We start from the raw sequence: 12,292 nt of genomic DNA, 5'->3' as shown, positions 1-12,292 counted from the left end.
CAGTTTTAACACTCAGAATATATGAACGCTATGTTAACAGTATCATCTCTTGCAATCAGCCTTATTCATAAGGACATTCAGGCTTCTTTCAGAAAAAGGTCACTCCATAAATCATTGGAACTGTGCTTCTTTCAGATAATAGATGAGCCTTTACTTTATTGCTAATGTATTTTTATTACCCTTCTGGTCGCACCAGCTGGATCTGTAAGAAAGCTTTTGCCATATCCCTGCTCCTTCACTGTTTGTTCCAGTGAATATATGCAGAATAAAAGCACAATCACAAATTCTGTGTTCTCAGTAATCCTGGGCAAATAATTCAAATACATTGGAATATTGTGTGTTAGTAATGCAGTGGTGAAACTCATCTAAATCTTGAACCTGCAAGTGTTTTCTTCTCAGGAAATTTATGAGACAAATAGTTTTGTTAAGTGCTGGTGATCCTCCACTGGGTTATGCTGGGCAGAGACAAGGGATGATAAAAAAGCTTTTTCCTTCCATTGTCCACATAACAAGAGATTTCCAAGTGCTCATTTTACTTCCCAGCATAAACCCCCTCTGATTCTGCATCACATCACCTAAACCCCCCTACATGTTTAACAGGAGATAAGGATGAAGTCAGCCTAAGGACTGTCAGCTCTGGGAACGAGACAGGATGTGGCAGGAGGTTATCCTGGTTTGTACAAAAATACCCTGCTCTGGTTTGTTAATCAGCTCTGACAGCAGAAAAAAATGGTGCATCCCTTCTGTATCTATATGTTACATCCCCTACATATGTGAGTTGAAATGCTTAGAATAAACCTCTTGGAATTAGGTAATATTTAAAGGAAATGTGTCAGATTTAGTCATTTGAAAGCAGTTCTCTGCAGTTCTTTTGTGCAACTGAGCTCATAAAAATTGTCACTCAAGCTTGTGCGTTAGTGCTATTCTTGTTACTCTCAAGGGTCTCCTTTCTGTGATAACAAAAATGCAGAATTTTTCTTTATGTTCCCCTGAGTATGTGAGGGTTCCTGCTTTGCATGGGCTGTGTTTTTGCAGGTAATAGATCACACAAACACATTATAATTGAATAATCCTTTGACCATCCAGAATCTTTCAGTCAGGCAATGGGAATTGCAAATTGGAATGGCTGTGCCAAACTGTCTGTAAAAATTAAAAAAATATAATCAGACATTGTCTGTGTTTCTACAGTAGCATTGGCTTGACCCATATGCAGGTCTAAACATCTTACTGTGCTCTGGACTGCATAAACTTCCAAATTTAGATGTATTAGCATCACCTTTCTAATATAATCCTCCTAATTATTTGACTTCTGTTTAGCTTTAAGCCACATCTGTGCTTTGATTTGAGCTCCAGAGCATAAAGAACTGCAGTTTTTTTGGAACAACTTCTTTTCCAGCTGCTTAGTCCAGAATTTGAGTTGAGCTCTGCCCAACCATTCAGATTTCAACCAGTGCTTTGAGAGCAGCTGTCAAAGCCCTCATCCATGAGGAGGTAAGTCATAAGATAATGGGCAAAATACTATAGTGGCTGGCACCGCCAGTGGGTTTAATTAGTCTTTAAACAGAGTTAACAGCTTCTACAAAATGACGATGTACCAGCAGGGTAGGAAGTCCTGGCAAGTATAAATATTGTGAAGTCTGTGGGTGACTTTCAGTGCTGTGTGATCTCCTGTGCACACAGGGGTCACTCAGTGCATGCAGACCAAGGCCAGCTCTGCTGCCATTCCCTGGGGACTTGCAGGTGAGTGGTGCCAGGGGCCTGGCTCATCTCTGCCTGGCTTCACACTCACCCCCTCCTGATGTGACACCAGGAAAAATCAACCTAATCCATGCCCTCGAGTCTCCAAATACACAAGCAGATTTCTCTGCAGTCCTTTGCTCATGGTTTTATAAATCTCTTCTTCCCTTGACTGCGTGCTCTGTGACTGTATTAGCACCTGCCTCTTCACTTCTTAGGCTCTCTATTTTCCTATCATGTCATGGATACGTGAGTCATCTTATTTGTGATCTGCTGAACTGAGTGAGAGTCATAGTAGAGTTGTGTGCTTCAAGGCCATTAGTAACGCAGCTAAAACTTGCATAATATATTCTTCTGTGTCTAAATCCCTGAGAGATTGAGTAACTGTTTTCTTTTTCACCCCAAGTGACTATGCAACTGGATGAGTCACTGCTGTTATGATAGAGGAATTGTAATCTCTGTGTCTTTCCAGTTCTGTTTGGCCAGAAATTTATTTTATAGGACACCTTTGTTCAATCTCCTCTAAGTCATTATATGTCACCAGAGACCTTTTCACCATCTTCAGTTCACTTTAAAATCATGTGCTCTGGTCTGGAAACTGTATTAGTTTAGGTTATTGATGAAACAGATGGAGAAAAATGTTCACCTTAATCTAATCTGGAATGATAATCCTGAGCTCTTTCATCTCATTATTTATGGAAGCATTCATGAAGCTTAAATGTATTGAAAAGTATTTAAATAAAATGAAATAAAAGCTTATATTAAAAAACCCATAACAATAAAACATAAACAGAGATCTGCAGTGACATCTGTGAATAAACATGGAAAGCACTACCAACAGATGGCTGGTAAATAGGAGGAGGAAGTGATAGGTGAATGTGGTCCCCTGCACACTGCACAGGGTGCTCAGACAGGGCCCCCAGGGGTGCAGGACCTGACCCAGACGGGGCTGGCATCGTTGGATCAGCCCCAGCCCTGTGCTGATGTGAGCTGCTTGTACCTGTCCCAGGAGAGCCCTGGAGCCAGAGGCATTGCTGGAGCTGGCACCTTCCCCCATCCCAGCACAGCAGAGCCAGCATCCACCCCTGTTCCCCTGGCAGAGCTGAGCTGGGCTCACCTCTGCTGCTGGAGCACCTCAGGATGTGCAGGCCATTGGGGACCATGCTTTTAAGTACCCACTTCAAGAGTGGGTAGCCACAAAGCAAGCCAATCTTCCATCTGAGCATTGCCAAAGCACACTTATAAATGTTGCAGAGTTTATAGCTTCAAATGGTTTCATGCCTTTTCCTTGCTTGATATATTATCTTTTCATTAAGGCAGGATTTATTTCCCCTGTCTCTGTGACCTCATCTCTCCCCTGAGAGCCTGCACTGAAATCCAGCTGGCCAGCCTTTGTGTATCAGCAGAACAGCTTCTAGTGAAACAACAGTGTGAGGAAAAGTCAGGAATTTCTTGATTTAATCCTGCCTTGAGCAGCAATGAGTTGTGTGGCTCTAGGTGAGCCACAGGACTATGTGAGTCAATATGCAATATGAGGAGATGGGCATATCCCAGAGTCATGGCAGACTCCATTCATTCATCTTTAAATGCAGCTTAAGATCCTATGTGTGCCTGACCCATTTTTTTTTCTTGCGCTAAAAAGAGCAATATAGAACCATACTGGCCATGATAATTTCTCTTAGCTGGAGATTTTTTCCCTCTTCTTTTCCATAGTCCCCCCCCCCTCCACTGCTGCTTTCCAAGATGCTCTGAAGCCAGTGAAATAGTTCTTTTTCATAAATCTTTTAAATCATGTAAATCCTCCCAGCGTACCAGCTGACATTTCAGATGTTGCATTTTTGCATTTTTGCCAGGAAGTTTTGAGCATGTTACAGTTGCTTATGTTGTTATATTTTTTTAAAGAAGGCAAAACAGTTCCTTCCTCTTGTGTCTCCAGCAGAGACTGTTTCTCCTTGAGAAAGGAGTTCACATGATCATATAGATGCGTCAGATAAATCCCTTCCCACGTTTGATATTTGCTAAGTTGAATGATTGTTATTCCAAAGCCATAGCTGGGATGGTTGTGTGATTTAACATCTCCAGAGCACTTTTTTCTCCTGTTCACCAGCTTTAAAGAAATAGTCTATAAACTAAATCTTTAACTTAGAAAGACCCACTAACCAAACACTCTCAGTCGTGTTATCTTCACAAATATTTTTACCCGTTTGTTTGTTTGTTTGAAGTTGGCCAAGAGTTCCAGAAATACTTTTAAGATAACCAAAATGGGCATCCAGCTCAGAAAGGAACTCTGTATTTAGAAACTCTGAAATACTACTGGGGGGTGGCTGTGCTCTTAACTCTTCTGGTTGTTCTGAACCTCTGTGGCACTGGGGAATGAGTCATGACATTCTTCTTTATCTAACTGTTTTTCCCATCCCAGATGATTTAGAAGTAAAAGTACACTGGGGAAGTCTAATAATACAATGCCATGCTAGTCACATCTCTGGGTTCAGCAGAGTTGTTGCCCAAGAGGGTGTAAATCAAGCGGTTTCAGAAGGCAGCGCAGGGCGAGAGCTGGCAAGGCTCAGCATTCACAGCATCCACGTGCACTGGGGGCAAAAACAGCCACAGTCTTAATCCTGGAAGGGAAGGAAGGGGAAGAACGGAGGGCTGAGTGATGGTTTATCAGGGGATCTTACAGCCAGCTTCCTGCTGCAGACCACGCTGAAAGCAGAGCTGCAAACGCGGGCGGTTGTTTTAAAGCGCGCGGTGTGTCGTGTTCCTGCGAACCCGAGCGTGTCCATAGCAAACCAGAGCAGTCACAGTGCTCAGTGTGACGTACACAGGTGTTTCAGTGGCACAGGCAGAGTCATTTCCCCCTGCTACAAATAATAGTTCAGTTCTGAATTGGTTGGCTTTTTGAGATAATGCAGAAATTTCTTCAGACTCTACAGGATGACTTAAAATTTTTAATTAAAAGGCATGCTGGTATAACTGTATTTCCTACCTTGTTTTTCAGGGCTTGTGCAGAACCCAATGCCTGGACAGACCCACAGTACAATTCTGGTGGATATTTTCTTTTCAAAGTTGTTTTTTTCAAACATGTACTTTGTATCATTACAGTCTTCAAAAGATTTGATGCCAAGATCCATCACAGCAATGCCCCTGTGGGTTTCAGTGTATGCCACCCTAAGAGTGGGTTCTGGCTGAGAAATAGTCCCTGCAAGAACTGAGCTCTCCCTCCAGCCAGTGAAGGTGGACAGACAGAATGAATTACTCCCTGATACCTGATCTACCACCATTCCCTTAGTCCTGGCCTCTATTTACTGTCGCGGGAACTTTGATGTCTTATTTTTAGATGAGCTTTTGTGGTTTTAAAATTAAAGTCTGATTGTAGCTGGGTATTAATTTCAGTGGAAAAAAAATAATGTGGAAAACCTGACACATGCTAGTCAGCAAGAGACATGCTGGGCATTGGGAATCTCAACTCAATTACCTGTCTGTAGGGTTTCAAATTTGCTTAGTGTTTTATGGTTAGGCACCAGCTGATGTGAAGATGTTGCTTAACTAAAGAGTCATTATTTACCACTAATAAAACTGATACCATGACAAATTCCTTACGGCGTAGATGTGCTATCATATCTTGGCAACGGTAGCAGAAGAAATTATTCTGCCTGGCTTGCAGGCTTGTCTTCATTGTAAAAAGAAAAATAATGAGGCTGTAATTACCCAGCTTGGAACTAAACGAACCCAACAGAAAGTGCTGAATGATTCAAGATGACTCCTAAAGCTGCTTCCCAACTGTGGCTTGTGTGGATACCATCACTGACCGTGCCAGCTCCTGGCTCTCGCTGGGCTGCATCCAAGGCCAGCAGGCACAGCTCAGTTGTTTGGGCTGTGGTGGTGTCCCAGTTTGAAGCACCATGGAACAAATAGTGGTAAATATTCCACAAGCCTTGCCAAAAATGACCTGCTTCCACGAGGAAGTCAGCATGCAGCAAATTGGGATGAAATTCACACAAGAGCACGCAAACCCCTCCATATTATTTCTTAGGGTAAAGAACCCTATCATGTAGTGGTTTACTCTAAAATAGTAATTATTATGCACATGGGATCACACACTTCTACCTCCAACATCCAACATTTCAATATCAAATTTATCAGGTTTTTCTAATTCTGCATCTTAATTTTATCTAATAAACTAGTAGATTAAAGAGTCTGTTTTTTTCTCTTGTGCAAATAAAGATGGGAAAAGCAGGTCTGTTATTCTATTAATTCTGGTTCTCAGTTTCATACAATTTCTTGCTAACCAGTAACACAACATCTAGCAAACTTCTCAAATTAATTTAGATACTGAAAAGCTGGTGAGTTTTTGTCTTCAGGACAGAAGTGGTGTGTTTGGTGGAGCTCTTGGAGAGATAGGGATGAACTTTCCTGTAATGAAGATGCATAAAGGAATGCTTCCAGGTGCCTAGCTGGCTACATTCTTGTTCAACTCATCCTTGAAGACAGATGAGATTCAATTATATTATTAATGATAAATTACAGTGCCTGGAGACTTGGATAAATAATAACTCTTAGCCACAATAAAGTGGATTTTCCCTCCGAGTTGCTCAGCTTGAACGCTTGTTCCTGCAGGAAAGCAGGTGATGCTACAGTGGAGCACACATCTCTTGTCTGACCTGCAAGATCTCCTGCTGGTTGCCATAGAGATGGAGAGCTGAGGCCTTTTTGGGTAACAATTCTGCACTGCAAATGCCTCTTTGGTACCTTGTCCCCCTTGTCAGCAGCTCAGGCCTGGCACAGGACACGTGCAGGTGCCCAGTGTGTTGTAGAGGCTTCTCCCTGGAGCTCACCTGTGCAGGATGGGCAGCACATCAGCGTGGGTTCAAACAGAGAAATGTGTCTGTCCACACAGAAATAACAGCACAGCTGTCACACTGATGGCTTGCTGCATACCTAACAGGTCACACCACTGCCACCACTGCTGTGTGAGTGAGGAGCCAGTGGGCACCACAGCAATTTGGGCAAAGGGTACTTTGGGTGGTGACTGGCATTTACTTCTCACTCAGAGGGCAAGGAACCAGCCCCAAACACAGAGTTTTAGATCAAATATGAATGAAAGTTTCTGGCCCGAGACAGCCTGATAGTGGCTTTTATTAAAGGATCTTCTGCAAGACCTTCCTGTGAGACATCTAACTAAAAGAAAACATCTAACTGTGGAGCTAAGGTTTTAACATATACCTCCAGAAAGCTGGTGTCTATTTAAATGCTATTGCTAGATTAGTCTTGCAATGGATAGTCTGAATAAAAACCCTTGATACTTTATCAGGCCAAGTTTTACAAAACTGAGAACAATTGCTTGAGAGATGCTATAAAAAGAAATTACTTAATCCACAAAAGTGAGTGACAACAGGGATGTGTATGAAAACTTTTAACTCTGTCTCCAAAAAGCCATAATCCTGCGTAAGAGTGAAAATTTTACACCTGTCCAGGAAAACTCAGCCCAACTTTGGGAAAAAGTAAGAATCTGAAACAAATATAGTGAACTAAGAGAGTAAGAAGAACTCTTTGAAAACTGGAAATCCTGGAATAACCATAAGGGAATAGACATGACATAAACAGCACTACATAAAATACTTTTGAAAGCAGCAGGGATTGAGATTGGCCATGATTAGGTGAGGAAGGTCTGTCTGCTGGCACAGATGCACGAGAGCATCAGGCCATCCATCTGTCATGGCCATGGAAGAGCTCCAGTAACAGAGCAGACATGGTTATTGTTCTGGGCTGGGTGAAAATCTGTCCTATAGTGGTCATTTAGCCTTCTGTCCTTCCACCAGCACCTGCCAAAAGGAAATGATCATACAGGTACCTCTTCTCCTTTAACTTTGTCTGTCTTGGCTATTTAAAGGAATAAGATTTTTGAGGTTGGGACTATGCCTTAAGATCTACTACTTCAGCAGGGAAGGAGCAGGGATCCCAGATTGAGACCCTGGTGTAACTCACTGAGAACTGATGGCTCTGCCTCCTGGCAAATCCCATGCCCCACAGCATCCTGCATTCCTCCCAGGAGCCAGCACTCTACTCTGCCCACAGCTGGTGGGGAAGAACAGGGCTCAGCCAGTGTGCCCACAGTGGGGTGGCAGAGCCCTTCTCTGGGCCACCCAATATGCAGGGCAGCCCTGTCAGCATGTCACACAGCTCCCTGTGTCAGCCCCTGCACACCTGGGCAGCACCTGAATCCCAGGGCACGTTGCCAGCACAGTGGGAGCAGAGGGCTGTGTGCAGGGCCCGACTGAAATGCTCCCAGGTCACCAGCCAAACCCTGGTTTTATTTGATATACACTGTTGGCACAAACAGAATATTTTATTCTCTGACCAGAACACAGAGCTCTTCTCATGGAGCACTGGAAATTCCTGCTGCACTCAAAGTCACAGTGGTGCTGCACCTCCCTGACCTCAGGGTCTGTGGCCTCGGGAAGAGCTAGAATAGATAAATGGCACCATGTCTGAGGGCATGGGAGACCACAGGACACAGGAGCAGCCTTGCTGGGCTCATCCTGCCTGTTGCAGTGGTCAGCTGCTTCACAAGAAGGCATCTGGTTCTATGTGCTCCCCAACATGGAAAGCAAGGAAACTTGACAAGAGGTTAGGCTGGGTTTTTTCCCAGCCATAGGCAGAGCGTGAGTGTGTATGGGGAACACTGAAGGTTGCAGCTCTTTGACTCACACAGAGTGACACGAGTTGGATCTCTCACTATCCCAGAGCAGGAGTCCTCTTTGCAGACTTTGTGGAATAAAGTCATATAAAATCCCATTTAGGTGAGAGTACAAGTTGGAATCAAAATATTTACTTCTCTGCTGCACATGGGCAACAGGAATCCTTGTCTGGTTGCCAACCACCGGTGAACAATCAGCTGTTGGCTGGGTGGCTCTGGCATGTATTAAACACTGACAGAGATGACTATTTGCTTCTCATTTATCAGCAAATCCCTTTGCTCTTCAAAAGAGATAAGCACAGCTGCCAACTCAGCCTGCTCCTTGATTTCTTCAGCTACATTCTCTGTCAGAATCAGAGGGACAAAGGGAAGAAGTACCTGTTTGTGGACCTCAGGACATCTCCTGCTTACCTGCCAGTAACACCTAGGCAGTCAGTCATGATCAGCTTAAGCAATACCTCTCCTACTGCACCTTCTCATCCTGACAATAGTTTTTAGCTTTTTCTGTATATCTGACCCTTCCTAGCAGGCAGGATGAACCTATTTAATTGATACTTGTATATTCTCCCCCCCTCTGAACACACTCAGAGCCGACAGAGATGCTATTCACGCTGTGTCCCAGACAAGAAAGCTTTTACTACAGGGGATGATTTTCTGATGAAGCATGTGCTGGATGTGTGACCTTTGTGGGTTTACACTGGAGAAGCTTCTGGAGTTCTTTAGACAAACAAAGCCCTGACCAAGCAGGATTTGTGCATGTTTTGTAGCCTTTGTGCCCTGAACCAGCCGCCGTGCTTGCTCCTGTCAGCAGCAGGTAAAGTGCTTCTTTCAGAGAGTGTCTGAGGGATTTTGGAATGGGCTGTGGGACCCCTTGGGGAAAATGTGGTGTAGGCAGTCTGTCACTGCCTGGGGACTCTGGCTTGCAATGAAATCTGAGTTGGAGATCTGCTTGTATTTGTTGCAGCTGCAAAGAGGTAATTGTCAAGTGACATTTCTTTTGCTGTCAAGTGACTTCTTTTGCAAGAGCCTTTGGACAGAAGGGATTTTGCAGAAATGAAAGATGAGAAGGTGCATGTCCACGATGCCTTCCACCAAAGAACATAAAGAACATAAAATTAATTTATTTTTTTCTAAAAACTGAAGGGTTTTTTTTCTAAACCATAATGGTTTAGAAAAAAAAAACATTTTCAGCTTTCTAAACTTAAACAGTTCCCTAGGGAAAAGCAAAAAAAAACCGTTGTGGGCTGAGACTCCCACATATCTATCTGGGACAAACTTTTTGGAGGTGTTTGGCACAGAGGCAGAGGAGATAAGGTCAGTGGAAAGAAGTGGCCGGGAAGGGGGAAGGGATGAGCTCGTGGAGTGAAATTGCCCAGAAGCAAAGCACAGCCACTCACTTCGCAATGAAAAGCTTTATCATCTCTGCACAGATTAGTGCAGCTAAAAATAGCTCCAGCTCAAAGTAAACAGTTTTCTGAGTGTGCTTTGCCCTGCTGGAATGCCAGCCCTGCACAGAGCCACCATGCCAGCAGCCACAACTGAGTCCCCACGGTGCCAGTGCCCAGAGGGGCTCCCCAAGCCCTGCTCAACTCCTCAACCCTGCCCGCTCATAGGGGTGACCCTGGAGGGGGGGTCACTAATGAGTTTAGCCTCATTACAAGCTTTTCTGTGTTTCACTTGTTGAACCTTTCTGCATGGGCAACTTCTATAAAAACAAAATGGGTCAGAACACCGGGTAATTCATTCAGACATCCCAACATCCACCCTCTCTTCCCTAATCAACAGCAAAAAGAGTGGCTTGTCACTAAAGCTGCTTTTACTTGTTGTTTTCTCTTCTCATGAATCTCCAAGTGAAGCTGTTATTTGATGGCTTAGGATATCCACTCTTGCCTCGGGGAGCCCAGCACATCCGTGAAATATGTTCTGTGGGGGTTTTTTGGATCAAAAATAGTTTATTTAGAGTATTTCTTTTATGGGAGGAAGTCTGGAAAAAAAACAGGTTGTCCAACTTTTTCCATGCGTATCTTGTGCCATTCCACATTTCCTTGCAATCTGGATGACATCAAGTGACACGGAGACCTCAGTGCCTGGGAAATGCAGCGGGAAGCTGCTCTTATGTGAGGAGGCTGCGTGCTGCAGCAGCGCTGCTCCGGCCCTGGCAGCACGGGCTTCTCGGGGAAGCCAGGCTTAGGCTGCAAAAACATTTGGGTCAGAGGCAGGTCAGATCCTTCTGAAGTGACAGCCTGTCTCCTCAGGCTCCAGAGCTTCCCGGAGTGTCCTTTGTGCTGGTGGTTTTCCTTGCAGGCAGCGTGCAGTCCAGCACAGCAGCGCTGCTTCGGGCTGGGCTTCTTTACATTGCACCCTTGGGGATACTCTCACCTCATTTTGACATTTGCCCTCTCAGATTGCTTCGGTTTTGTCCCTCTTCCACCTAAAGGTTGACAGTTAACCTGCAGGGCAGCTTCTTGCTCTTCCTGAGCCATGCTCTCCCACCCCATGTGGTGCCAGAGTAGCAAAGGTGGCACCCACAGCGTGGGCTGCCAGCCAGCAGAAGACTATCTTTCCCCTGGTCTACATCCCACTCTGTGGCACAGAACTAAAAAATTCACAGTTGACTGCAGACCAATTGCAAGGTCAAAAGCAGCAGAACCAAACCTCCAGTTGTCCAGAGTGGTAATGGCATCGCCATCGATCCTGAGCTACGCAGGACAGCACAGGATGAGGCAGATGGATACAACAACCTCACCAAAACAAACGTGTGAGTAAAGCAGGGGCCACTGAATTGTGGCTGCAGCTGAGTCAGTCAGCTCAAGGCTGTGACACCACCCATCACACAGGGTGAGCCATGCCAGGAAGCTCTAACATCTGCCTATCATCTCAGGATGAATGTCTTGTGCTGGACAAAACAACAGGACAAGAGATGGTGAGCACGAGCATCAGCTAGAAGTTAGAGAGCATTATTGTAAAATGTCAGCTTTTGCTTAAGAACAGGAAGACTGAATGCACTGAAAGCCATGCATTTTTATCCTAAGAGGTTAAGATTTCAGGCAAACTTTTTGGCATCATGGGACTGCCACCCCTTCCCCCACTTGTATAAAAAAAAAAATCTGTAGAAAAACTAAAACTGCATTTTTTTTACTTAAAAAAGGGTTTTGATGGAAAATGTTTGACTAATCCCTGCAGGAGATGGTGTTTGATGAGAAAGTCCCTGTAAGGACACACAAGCGTGTGCAGAAAAGGATGGACGTTGTGGTAGATGCTTTGGGGAGCTTATTTCCAGGACCACACACAGGATTGGGAGCTTTGAGCAAGACAAGACTTGTCTTAATTTAGAAGTACATACACTGAGTTCCTGGCTTTCCAAAGGGCTTGGCTGTTGCCATTGTTCTTTGTTGTCTGCTCTGTAATGGTACTGGCCACATTCTGCCAAGGAAATGCCTGGGTAACTGGTGTAACACTTGCATTCTTACCAGACTTGGCCTCCAAACCCTGTGGTCCAAGTGTTAGTGTGAAGCTCTAATCTTCTGGATCCTTTTCAAATGTAAGCTGGAGTAAAGGGAAAACTGCAGGCTTGGCCAGACCAGCACAGCAGTCTCCTGAGGCTGTGCTGGCCCTCCTCCCTCCCTGGCATCTCATGAAGACAGGCAGGGCATTGTGGTGAATCCCTTACTGCTACTTTTGGGTGAGCAGCAGCCATGTGTGACTCAAAACGGCTGGAGAGAGATGAGTTCTGCCAAGCAACGCACCTCAGGAAATCAAGTAGGCTTCCTGGAGATGCTTTTGACCTAAAACTGAGTTGAGTCAGGAGGCTGCACAAGGTTGGTGTAGGGATGCACAGAGCATGGGTGTGTTTTGCTC

Source organism: Lonchura striata, chromosome 20 (genome assembly GCF_050655825.1).
Source record: "Lonchura striata isolate lonStrDom1 chromosome 20, ASM5065582v1, whole genome shotgun sequence".
Classification (NCBI taxonomy): domain Eukaryota; kingdom Metazoa; phylum Chordata; class Aves; order Passeriformes; family Estrildidae; genus Lonchura; species Lonchura striata.
Note: the sequence above shows the minus strand (reverse complement) of the source record.